General features: G+C 35.3%; 1 protein-coding gene across 1 annotated transcript in view; it reads left to right on the top strand.

Annotated features, from left to right (window-relative positions):
• The window catches only part of LOC150095877 (uncharacterized), a 710,412-nt gene that overhangs the window by 55,276 nt on the left and 642,411 nt on the right, over positions 1 to 12,725 (top strand). The gene's annotated exons all lie outside the window — the stretch shown is intronic.

Genomic DNA, 12,725 nt, shown 5'->3' with positions numbered 1-12,725 from the left:
ATGTCCCCTTGTTCTACCTGCTTCTCCCATTCTATGAAATATTTCCTCCACATTAAACTGGTAACAACCCTTTACCAGATTAAATGTCTCAACCATATCTCCTCTCTTCCTCCTATTCACAAAATTTTGCAAATTTCATTCCATCAATATGTCTTCATGTCATGCATCCCAAAGTCCAGTTACTACCTGGGTCAATCTTCTCTAGACCTTTCCAATGTATCCTCATCATCATGAAAACAAGGGGACCAAATCTGTGCACAATAATCCATAGGAGGCTTGATCAAGATCTTATAAGTGGAACCAGAACCTCTTTATTTCTGCATATTGAGATTCTCTGCATCATTGCCATAATCTGCTGTGACGGCTTCACAATTTGTACAATATGACTACTAATTTCAGATCCTTGTCCACCACCACCACTCTGACTTCTTCCAAACTTTTCTCACCAAGTGTATACTTTGCATCCCATGTTGCTTATGTTGCCCACTCATACAGTCTGTTCAAGTCCTCCTGTAAAATCACAACATCTGTTTGATTCCCTCATCATTCTGCTAGTTTTGCATTGTCTGCAAACAGTTGTATATCACCAGTTAAACTCATTTTTTCTTCTGGGATACTGCACTTCATACATAACTTGCTGACACCTGTCTCAGAGTCAGTTGCCTATCCTACTCACTAATCTATCATCCAACCTCATTTACTTCAGTATAGTTACCAACTTGTGGTGTGGCAATCTCTCAACTGTGAAGTAATTTTTTTGAGAAAGAGAGATAATTTTCAGTCAGTATGTGTTTCATGTATCTTATGTCTGTTTTACACAATCTGGAAAAGATTATGTAAAAAACGTTTATATTGATATGGATACTTTATTACATGGTAGAATCCTTATATTCCTAATTAAAGGCACTTTTTAACCTACTACTAATTATTATTATTATTAATATTAGATGCATTATTATTATTGTTAGTAGTAGTAATAATGGCTATTATTATTCCTGCTCATCAATCTAATGGTTGGTTAAGATAGCAATGCTACTTTACTAGGGAATAATTATAGAACACCATGATTTCTTATTATCTTTCTTGTCTGATAAGTGTTTCCTGTCTGAAAGTATGTGTGTTCATATGACTAGTTTGCCTGTTTCCTGGAGGAAAACCGCTACTAAATCGCCTTCAGTTGTAGAGGACTGATAATAATTATTCATGTCATAGACAGGATTCAAAAAACCCAAATCTTTCAACTAAAGGGCTTTGTTTATACCTACTGAACTACAGAGGCTCCATTATTATTACTATTAATAGTAGTAGTATTAGTATGTGATTTCCACACACACACACACAGATACACACTAGTTATATGGGATGAATTTTACTCAGATTTAGTATTTGAAATTTTTACAATAATTTGTCAACCATTCCATTTTTCTTTTCAACTATATTCAGGGCTACGAAAGGATAATGTGTTGAAATTATATACAGGTGACCCTTGTATAACGTGGCACTTATACAACATCTCGATATAACATGGTCTACAAACTGTAGTAACCCTTTATCTTTATATATTTTTCACCGTGTGACTTAAAAATCAAATTTTATATTCGTTAAATTTGTGTCTACTCATATTGTGCATGTAATTATAAGCAGCGAATTTATATTAAGGGAAACACTCTTTAGCACATATGCACATTTTTTTTTTTTTTATGTAGCATGAATTGTTTACCATATAAAGTGTTTATTATTGTGCATGTAGTTATAAGTAGCGAATTTATATTAGTGGAAATACCCTTTAGCACACATGTACATCAGTTGTTTACCGTATCAAGTGTTTATTATTGAAATTTGTCTTCGAAAACGAAGTTTTCTGCCAGGGGAGTGCATTAAAAATCATTAGTGTGTTAATCTCAAGCTGAGCACTTTATTTACTGGTGAGTTACATAATTAATATGTTATGCCTTTTTTTATGTAAGAAAATTATTTTTATAGTAATGGCCACTGAAACTGCAACAAAAGGGAAAAACCAACATTGAAAAGAAAATTCATTTCTCTCGAAGAAAAAAATTTAAATCTTGGATCAGTTGGAAAATGGAGAAAAACCAGGAGTTGTTGCAAGAACTTTGAATTTAAATGAATCAACAATTTGAACAATCAAACGAAATGAACGTAAAATCCGAGAAAGCGTTATTGCTGGGTCAATGGTAAGTGCAAAGTGCGATATTCTAATACAAAAAATGGAGAAATCTCTAATGATATGGATAGAAGATTGCCTCAAACGAAAATTCCTTTGAGAGGAAATCTTACTAAACAAAAAGCTCTTGAAGTTTATAAACATTTAAAAGAACTTGATCAAGATTCTTCAGAAGAAAGCTCTCAGCATGGATTTTGTGCCAGTAAGGGTTGGTTCGAGAACTTTAAAAAACGGTTTTCTTTGCATAACCTTAAAATCCAGGGAGCATCAGTAGACATAGAAGCTGCCTGAAAATACTCAAGAGAACTTTTAAAAATCATTGAAGAAGGTGGTTATTGTGCAGACCAGGTGTTCAATGCAGATGAATCCTGGTTATATTGGGGAAAAAAATGCCAAAATGCACCTATATTTCAAAACATGAAAGATCAGCTCCTGGATTCAAAGTTTTCAAAGATAGAATTACTTTACTATTATTTTACTATTAGATAGAATTAGTAATGCATCAGGTGATTACATGACAAAACCAATGTTTATTAACCGATCCTCAAATCCTTGTGCTGCGAAAGGACTCAACAAGTCCACCCTACCTGTTTATTTGTGGGCCCAACAAAAAGGCATTGGTTACAGGTAGCATGTTTGAAAATTGGTTTTTCAAGTGTTTTGTACCCGATGTAGAGAGTTACATAAAGAAAAAGAATACTGACTTCAAAATTCTACTAATTTTAGATGGTGCACCAGGCCACCCAACAAATTTAAGCCATCCAAATATTAAAATAACGTTTTTGCTGCCTATTACTACTTCACTTATTCAACCACTCGACCAAGGAATAATATCAACATTTAAGTCATATTATATTTGTCGAAGATTCCAATTAATTTTGGAAAAAATGGAATCTAATCCAAATGCGACACTGCTTCGAGCATGGAAAGAGTTTTCAATATTGAATTGTGTGAAAATTATTTCTCTGTCCATTAAGGAATTACAACCCTCTACACTGAATGCTTGCTGGAAAAAAATATGGCCTGAAGCCATTCTGGAAAAAATTTCGTACCTCCAGTGGATGCCAACTTAAGTTGTATAATAAACATTGCACACAATTTTGGTGGAGAGGGCTTTTGTGATAGGGTTGAAAATGAAATTAGTGAATTAATTGAGGGGGAAACAGATTTAAATGAGGAGGAACTGGTACAATTAATATTGGGGAAATTCTGCTGAATATTCCAATTATGATAAATCTGTTAAAGAATTTAGTTAAAAGAAATTAGCAGAAGGCTTGCATTTGGCAAGAAAGTTAGGAAGTTATTTTAAGGATAATGATCCCTCAGTGGAGCACTCTGGAAAATTCACGAGACAATTGGATATTTGTTTAGCTCCCTATTATGAATTTAATAAACAATTGCAGCATAGTGGTAAGCAAGGTCCTACCACTATGCTGTGGTAAGACCTTGACTTACTGACTTCTTGATAACTAAACCAGCTGAAGTATTCAATGAGAATTATAGAAATGATGTCCAGGAGATTTCAAGTGATGATGAGGTTTGGTCACCCGTAAATAAAGAACATCTATGAAATGTTATTTTTAAAGACAGTGATGATGCTTAAGATATGCTCTTTATTTTATTTTGCCTGAACATTTATGCATTATGTGCAATGAAGTTTATGCACAATTTGTAATTTTTATAATTTTATACTATGCATTTGTTACCTGAATTAAATAAAAATATTTTTTTGTTGGATATGCCATTGTTTATATAATTAAAAAAAATAAAAAACGATTTTGGAGCATAACACTACTTTTTATCTATGGAACCTAACATCTGCGTTATACGAGGGTTACCAGTATTACAATAACTCTGACTTAGTGGAATTCGAAGTTGCCTGTGCAGTTTTAGTTTCCAACTGGATCACTTTTATTATAACATTTCTTTCATAATATTTTATTATAACATTCTTTCATAATGCATCGAAAAATTATTGGTGAATTGTTTTTTTTGATCATTTGCATTTAGGACAACTTGCCATGCAATGAACTGTGATTTGATAAATTGCCTTTTTTGATGATTCACTATTCATTAAATTGTTGTTTGATGAATTGTTTATTTGACAAATTGCTTTTTCAATGAATTGCCATTTGATAAACTGTCTTTCAATTAAATGTTTTTGTTGAATTTTCATGGGACCCTCTTGTTTTGAGGTACTTTGTTGTGGAGATTCACAGGAAGAGAACCTCCACAACACAGTACCTCAAAATCATTGCCACTATTTTAAATGAACATTGTCATCAGCCTTACCTGGCACATATCTTCATGCATGCATCTGATGCATGAAGATGGCAAAGTGACTAATGCATAGGAGGGATGGATTTAATTAATGTAATGAGTACTTATCACTGTATTTTATATCATTGAGAGCTGTGTTGTCCAATGTTGCTCACAGAAAGGAAGTGAATACTGGCCAATGTGTAAATTTCTGGATAATGCTTCCTACTTTATGGTAGTGAGTACTAGATTAACTAGAAGTTAATGACTCAGGGTCATATGATATGTTGAGTAAGCTAGATGATAAAAAAGGCTGTTGGTTAGATGATATATATCACTGTACATTTTTAGGGAATATGTAAATGACTTGACTTCTCTTTTAGTCTAATTGATATCTGTTGTATTGTGTCTTACTGGTGTTTGTCATATTTTCTCTTATTGGTAATAGCTGTCTTAACACTCTTGCGTGGTGCCACTAAGACAAATGTTGCCAGTTATAGACCAGTCTCTATATCTTCAGCTGTGGTTAAGATATTGGAGAGGAACAACAAGAGTACAATCACTACTTGGTAGGTCACATAAAATCAAAGAGCAGAATCACTGAGTGCTGAAGTTTATAATATAAAAAATCGTCCATCCTCATTTGAAACACTCTCTGTTAAATTTGGAAATGCTTCTGTAAGCAACACTAGCAACACAACTGTTCACTGTGAGCTGAAGAACATGGCTTTCCATGGCTGTGCATCTGCACACAAGTCTGACATCAGCAAGGGCAATATCAAGCATTTGATGAAATGGTATAAAGCTTGTTACCATTGGATTCTGGAATGGTTGAAAAGATGGGTGCTGAAAAACTTGATTGGCCTACACTGAGCCCTGATCTCAATCTCATCAAACACCTCTGGGATAAATTGGAACACTGATTGCAAGACAGGCCGAATTGTCCATGATCTCTTACCAAATTTACTAATGCTGTTCAGGAATAATGGAAGGGAAATTTAGTACAGCACATACCAAAATCTAACAGCCTTCAATCTTCTGGGAATACCTTCCCAGAAGATTGAAGGCTGTTATAGCAGTAAAGGGTTTACCAACTCCATATTAATGCCTTTCATATTACTCAGAGTTGGAATGAACATGCATCTGGATATTTTTGATCAGATAGTGTGTGTGCATGTGTGCATGCACACACACACACTAGAAAAACTATACATCTCTGGAAAGCTTATGTAAACACTTTGGAAGGATGATTAAATCCTGTTTTATTTCTTTATTCACCTTTTTTTTATGAACTCCACACATGGAAAGTCTTCAAGACTCATTACATGTCCTTGCTATTTGTAGGCACCTGAATCAGTTAACGTATTTCTTGAAGAGTTGGAGGTTATGTTCAGTGAGGAACAAACTATGGGGAAGAGTATTATCAAGGACAGAGGCATATCGAATGCAGGAAAAAGGATGAGAAATTGATTTGGTGAGTTTGGAACTGAACAGCAGTCATCACCTTATATATTTAGGAATTTTGTTGTTTCTGAAGAAATCATGCACTTTCTGATGAATTGCTGACAACGCAAAGTCGTCGTATTTAATCTTACGGCACTAGGCCACTTCTTTCCCGGCATACGCTAGGCCTCTTCTTCCCATCGTGGTCAGTTCCTTCTTTATGTGGTATACTGCTGCCTTGCTTACACCTGTCAGTTCTGCTGTTTGCTTCACGATATTGCTCACTGTTTCATCAGGATTTCTCATCCATAAACCAGCATAAACATTTAGTATGATGTGCTTTTCAGAGGTTTGCCTTTAGGATGCCTTACTAATTTAGGACTGCCGCTAGTGGGAATACAAGAGCAACACCACCAGTCATCCTCGCATGTAGAGTAAAGTTGGTGGTCGTCGGAGACCACTTGATAGATAATTGCATTTTCTAAAAATATGTTCCCTGTAACAATTTAATGGTATGAAACATATAATTCTTGCATCGGCAAGTTAAGGAAGTAGTAAAATAATTATATACAGAGTACCACACGATGTGAATATAAAAAATTTAAGAAACTATTTTATGCAGCTCTTAAGTCTATAGTACGAATAGTAAGAAAAGCCGGAAATGTAACTTATTCTGCTACTTTCAAGATAACTTGAAAAAAGAGTATAGTGAGTCTAGATAGTGAAAAAGCTGGTTATTGATGATCCTCTCCATCTCTTTTGAAAGTATTGAGGTGACGACCAGGGGCAGCACTTCAATAGGGGCTGGGCTCTACCTATATTTGTATAACCAGCCCAATAATTGTAGTTTTAAAAAATATGTTTCTTGTAATTATTATTTTTTGATCTATTTCCAACACATTTTATTGTTTAATAAAAAAATTACTGTAGTATTTTGTGGCAATACTGTATAATGCAACTTAGTACGGTCTCTGGGGCCAGTCACGGCTCGCCCTATTTTATACGTGTAGAACACAGGACATGTATGAGGCAAGTGCACTAGCGATCGTGTTTGTTTACTGGGCGCAACACTTATCTTGGGGCCTGTTTAGTCTGGCCCAGTCACTGTATTTTCACGTGCATACATAGCGCGCGATTCTTTGATTGTGAAGCACGTGCACTAGTGATCGTGTTTGTTTACGCAGAACGCTTATCTTGGGGCCAGTTTAGTCTGGCCCAGTCACTGCGTTTGTACGTAAATAGCAGGCGATTCTTTCATTGTCTTATTATTTATTCTTGCTGTTGATCTGTTTTATTGTTTTTAGTGTGTTTAATTATTGTTGTCGTTTTTTGTTATAATTTATTTTAAAGTTTAAAATTTTATTACTTCCATAAACAATACATTTTAACTATGAACAAAATCGATAGTTTATTGGAAAAATGTTTCTCATTATTTCGCAGAATCTCGGAAGGTTCGACATTGATTTATAAAATAAATAATAGAAATAATAACTTTTTTGTTTTAACACTTGAAAAATGAAAATATTTTGCAGGGCGGTCAGCTGGAGTCGAATCAGCGTCTTTGGATTTCCGGTTCACTGCTCTAGTTCGTTGAGCTTTTTTTTTTTTTTTTTTTTTTGCTCTACTCCGTTGAGTTATGCCCACAACTGCAAATCTTTCGAGTTTTTGTGTTATTAATACATTGAGCCCATATATGTTACGTCCTAACAATTTTAAAAAATTAATTGCTCAATGCATCAGTAGATTCTGACTAAACATTATTGTAATAGAAATAATAACTATAAATCAATAGTTATTATTTCAGTTGTTTTTGACCCCTGGCCCCACTTGTTTTTATTGTCACCAGCCGCCACTGGTGACGACATTGGGATGACAGTTTGATCACTAACTGTTCCCTCCATTTTTCAGGAACAGGCTGCATAAAAGCTTGCTTTTATGTGGTTTGTGGAATAGTAGAAGGGGGGGAGGGGATTTGCCTTGGTTGTCTAAATAAGAGTTGGAGGAGAAGACTGATATCAAAAGGTCTGCCTTATCTTTAAGAGATCTTGCCATTCTTCCATTAGAATAAGAGAGAGAAAGAGAGAGCTGGAAGAGAGGTTGAGCAAAAGTTTTGCTCAACAGTCTAACTGTTCCCTCCATTTTTCAGGAACAGGCTGCATAAAAGCTTGCTTTTATGTGGTTTGTGGAATAGTAGAAGGGGGGGGATTTGCCTTGGTTGTCTAAATAAGAGTTGGAGGAGAAGACTGATATCAAAAGGTCTGCCTTATCTTTAAGAGATCTTGCCATTCTTCCATTAGAATAAGAGAGAGAAAGAGAGAGGTGGAAGAGAGGTTGAGCAAAAGTTTTGCTCAACAGTCTTGGCAAGAGAACATAAGGCCCAACTACCATTTGAGCAGGAGGCAAGCTCAGTGGTGGGGTGCATTTGGCCCTTACAAAGTCTGCTTTAGATTTGGTGATGTTTTTTTTTTTTTTTTTTTTTTTTTCCAGTTGTTATGGGCTATAGCATAAGCTGAGTGAGATACTAGAGTTTTTAACTTGAATCATTGAGTGTATGTGACATATTTTAGCTTGGACTTCTTTTTTGGCACATTGAAAACCAAAGCTTGGATAAGGATTGGAGAATGCAGGCACTCAGCCCAGCAAGAATAATTTAAGTTATTACATCAAAGCTGGATCGGTGCTTGGATTGGCTAGTACTATACTGTCTTTCTAGTTCAATGATTACAGTGCAAAGAACATACCCAGGAAGACTGCCATCTACATTTCATGTAGAAAAAGAAAGAAAGGGTCAGAAACTGGAGACTTGCTCTAGAGATGAACAAACATAGCCATTGTATGTCTCCAATAAGCAGAGTGGTGTTTCACTGGGCAGTGAAAGTTATCCACTGCCTAGAGGTTTAGGTGATATTTCATCCATCTAGGGACGATATGCTTTTAAGGTGGCAGTATTCATGTTTCCAGAGTTCCTGTATGTGAAAACATGCTTCAAGAAGGTGGGATTTGAATTAGATGGGAGAGGCTGTATATTACATGTTGCTAGCCATTTAATGGCTCATATTTGTTTCAGACATGAAGAACCATTGTATATTTTTTAGACTGCTTTGATGTTGTGTTATTTAAATTAGTTTAATTTTTATTTAGCCTTTTATATAAGGGACTTTGAAGGCATAATAATATTCTTTTTTTTTTAGAAGTTTGGTAAGAATGTTTCTTTCTTTTCTTTTAATGTTTTTTCTTAGTTTAAAGACAAGCCTTATAAACTCAGAGAGCTATACATGCTCATCTAGAGCTGAATTTTATAAACATCCAGCCAACAATTTTTCTGTTGTATCTATTATGTACAAATGTTGTTGTTGTTGTTGTTGGAACCTGTTGTTTGAGGTGTAGCACTAGTCCTGATCATATTTTCATTTCATTTGAAGACTAAAAAGTACAATCAATAATTTATCTTCTTAAACAAGACAGCATCAGAGTAATTTTGAGATTACTGGACAAATTTCCTTCCCACTCAAAATAAATATAAAAATGGAGTAAAACTCGTATACAAACTTATTTAATGTTGAAATTTTGACTAAATGTCATAGGCATTTTCAGTACAGGATCTATGATCCTGTACTGAAGATCCACTATACTTTATGATCCACCTTAGTAGCCATTATTAGAAAACTAAAAATGGTCAATAATTTCCTAACTTTAAAATGAATATATATATATATATATATATATTCATATACATATCAGATCTGTTAGGACAGTAAAGTAAAGCTATGGACAGCCCTATTTCTCTTACTATTGCCCCTTCGTGGAACACTTTGAACAATGTTGGATGGTATACCAGCTTGTATCGTACATGAAGCAGCTAAAGAATTGTAAGTGTCCTTGACCATTTTGTTTAATTTGAGTCTTGGGTCTGAGTTAGTCCCGAGGGGGTGGGAAGAGGGGAAAATAGTTCCACTGCATAAAGGAGGTTCCAAGACTGCTGTTGTAAATTACCGACCGATCAGCATATCAGGAATCATTGTCAAGGTCTTGGAGAAAATAGTCAAGAGGAAAATACAGGATTGGATAGTTGAAAATGGGATACTGTATGGGGGACAGCATGGTTTTGTGAAGAATAGATCATGCCTCGGTAACTTGCTCATGTTTTATAACACAGTGACGGCTGAACTGGATAAGGCCTTTGACAGGATACCACATGGAATTCTAATCAGTAAACTGCAACATATGGGGATGGATATAGGGTTGGAGAGATGGATAGGAGGGTGGTTGATGGAGAGATATCAGAGAGTGGTATCTGATATCTCTCCATCAACTGGATAAGGCCTTTGACAGGATACCACATGGAATTCTAATCAGTAAACTGCAACATATGGGGATGGATATAGGGTTGGAGAGATGGATAGGAGGGTGGTTGATGGAGAGATATCAGAGAGTGGTGGTTTATTCAGGAGTAGAGTCCAAAAGATGGCCTGTGACTAGTGGTGTGCCACAGGGTTCTGTTCTTGGACCACTACTGTTCAATTTGTTCATTAACGATATAGGAAAGGATCTGAGAGGAAGTGTTCATTTGTTTGCTGATGATGCAAAGTTGGGTAGAGCAATAGTGAGTACACAGGATGTCAAAATTTTGCAAGATGATTTGGATAGTTTGGAGGACTGGGCTAAGGAAAATGGATGTCAATTTAATGTGGCAAAGTGTAAGGTTATGCATTTTGGGGTGAAAAGATTAGCAGCAGTATATCACATTGGTGGAACCGTACTCCAAGAGATTGATGAGGCCAGGGATTTGGGAGTGTTGGTGGATAGGGAGTTGAAGTTTAGGGGTCACATCGCAAAAGTGGCTAAATCAGCTCATCAAATCACTTGGTTTCTGAAAAATACTTTAACAAGCTGAGACACACAGGTTATTGTTCCTCTGTATTGAGCTTTGATAAGACCCCATCTAGACTATTGTTATGCATTTTGGGGTGAAAAGATTAGCAGCAGTATATCACATTGGTGGAACCGTACTCCAAGAGATTGATGAGGCCAGGGATTTGGGAGTGTTGGTGGATAGGGAGTTGAAGTTTAGGGGTCACATCGCAAAAATGGCTAAATCAGCTCATCAAATCACTTGGTTACTGAAAAATACTTTAACAAGCTGAGACAAACAGGTTATTGTTCCTCTGTATTGAGCCTTGATAAGATCCCATCTAGACTATTGTGCCCAGATACGGGCACCAGGGTTTCTTCTTGATGGGGAGGAGGTGGAGAGGATCCAGAGACGAGTGACCAAGATGATAGCAGGTCTATGGAATGAACCTTACGAGAACAGGTTGAGGATTTGTGCGTTGCAGAGATTGGTTGATAGGCAGAAAAGGGGTAATATGATTGAGACATTCAAATTACTGCAGGGTTTCTATAAGATTAATTCAGAAGATATTTTTGAGATTAGGACTGGTGGTGGGAGGACTAAGGGCTATGGAAGCTGGGCAAGAGTGTGGTTAGCAAGGGTGTTAAAGCTAGGTTTTTTACCTGGAGAGTGGTGAATGAGTGGAATAAGCTGCCAGAGTCTGTTGTGGGTGCCATGACTGCAAATGAGTTCAAGGCGAGGTGTGATAGATACTGTGTGAATGTCGAATAGTTGTTCTTGACATGATGTTAGGGCCTCCCTCGATGAGTCTATTGACTCCTTGAAGTTTCCAGTAATAATAATAATAATAATGTATCTTTGATAATATTTCACTTAGATCTACACATTGGTACAGGTATGTGAATGATATTTTTGGAATGGCTGTTCCTCAGGGTTTAAGTGCGCTTCATCTCAGGATCCAGTTCATCTTAGAAGAAGAAGAAGAAGTAAATTACCAAATAGCCATTTTAAATCTTCTAATTCTTTGTCAGCTAGATGGAAGCTTACAGTTTTCAGTTTTTCAGAAAGAAGACTTATTCAGGTTGCTGAATCTCACTACCATCGTAGTCAAAAGGCTTTAGTGCATCATGCTCATTCTTTATGTTCTACAGACTTTTACAGAAAGTTTGTAGAACTTTCTGTAAAAGTTAGTAGTAGAACTTTTACAGAAAGAATTATAACATATTAAATCCATCTTTGTATCAAATGGTTTTAAGGATTTTGAATAAGTTAGGAAATTATGGACCGATTTTTAATTATCTTACATTAGCTACTTAGGTGGTACTTTTTAGGATTATCTGTTATTGCTTTTTGCCATTCTATGATCCCATACTGATACTTAGAATTTTCGACTAAGTATCTATGATACTTAGTCGAAAATTTTACATTAAATAAGTTTTTTCTTCTGTTTTTCTCCTTTTTTATATTTCTTTTGATTATTCCAACTCACAGTATTCCATTAATGAAAGAAATTCCTACCCATTTGACTGATAAAGGATACTTAGACTTAACTGTGAAGAGAAATTGAGGTATGAACACATTACATAGGAACTAATAACATCTCATAAAAGAAAGCTATAATTGTTCTAATCATGTTTTTATATAATTATAATAAATGAAATTATTAGTTTTGTTTATCTATCATTAGTTTTTATATATTTTCAGTTATTTATTTTTTGGAGTATTAAAGTCTTTTTTTTTTTTTCTTTTCCAAATTGATTAGTGCTTGATTCAAGTGCTTGTTCTGTAGTTTTTGAAGTCCAATTTGCTTCCTCTTTTGTGAATGGGTATTAGGATTGATCTTGTTCATTCTTTTAGTATTTTGCCTTCCTCCCATGCCATGTTACACAACCAGTACATATTGTATTATACTTGTATTTATATTATGTAATAGTGTAATTATTATACAATACAAACTGTATAATAATTTGTATTATACAGTTTGTA

The sequence above is a fragment of the Typopeltis vanoorti genome, chromosome 19, assembly GCF_054136105.1.
Source record: "Typopeltis vanoorti isolate ZY-2024b chromosome 19, IOZ_Tvanoo_1.0, whole genome shotgun sequence".
Lineage (NCBI taxonomy): Eukaryota > Metazoa > Arthropoda > Arachnida > Uropygi > Thelyphonidae > Typopeltis > Typopeltis vanoorti.
Note: the sequence above shows the minus strand (reverse complement) of the source record. Positions and strands in the feature narration are given on the sequence as shown.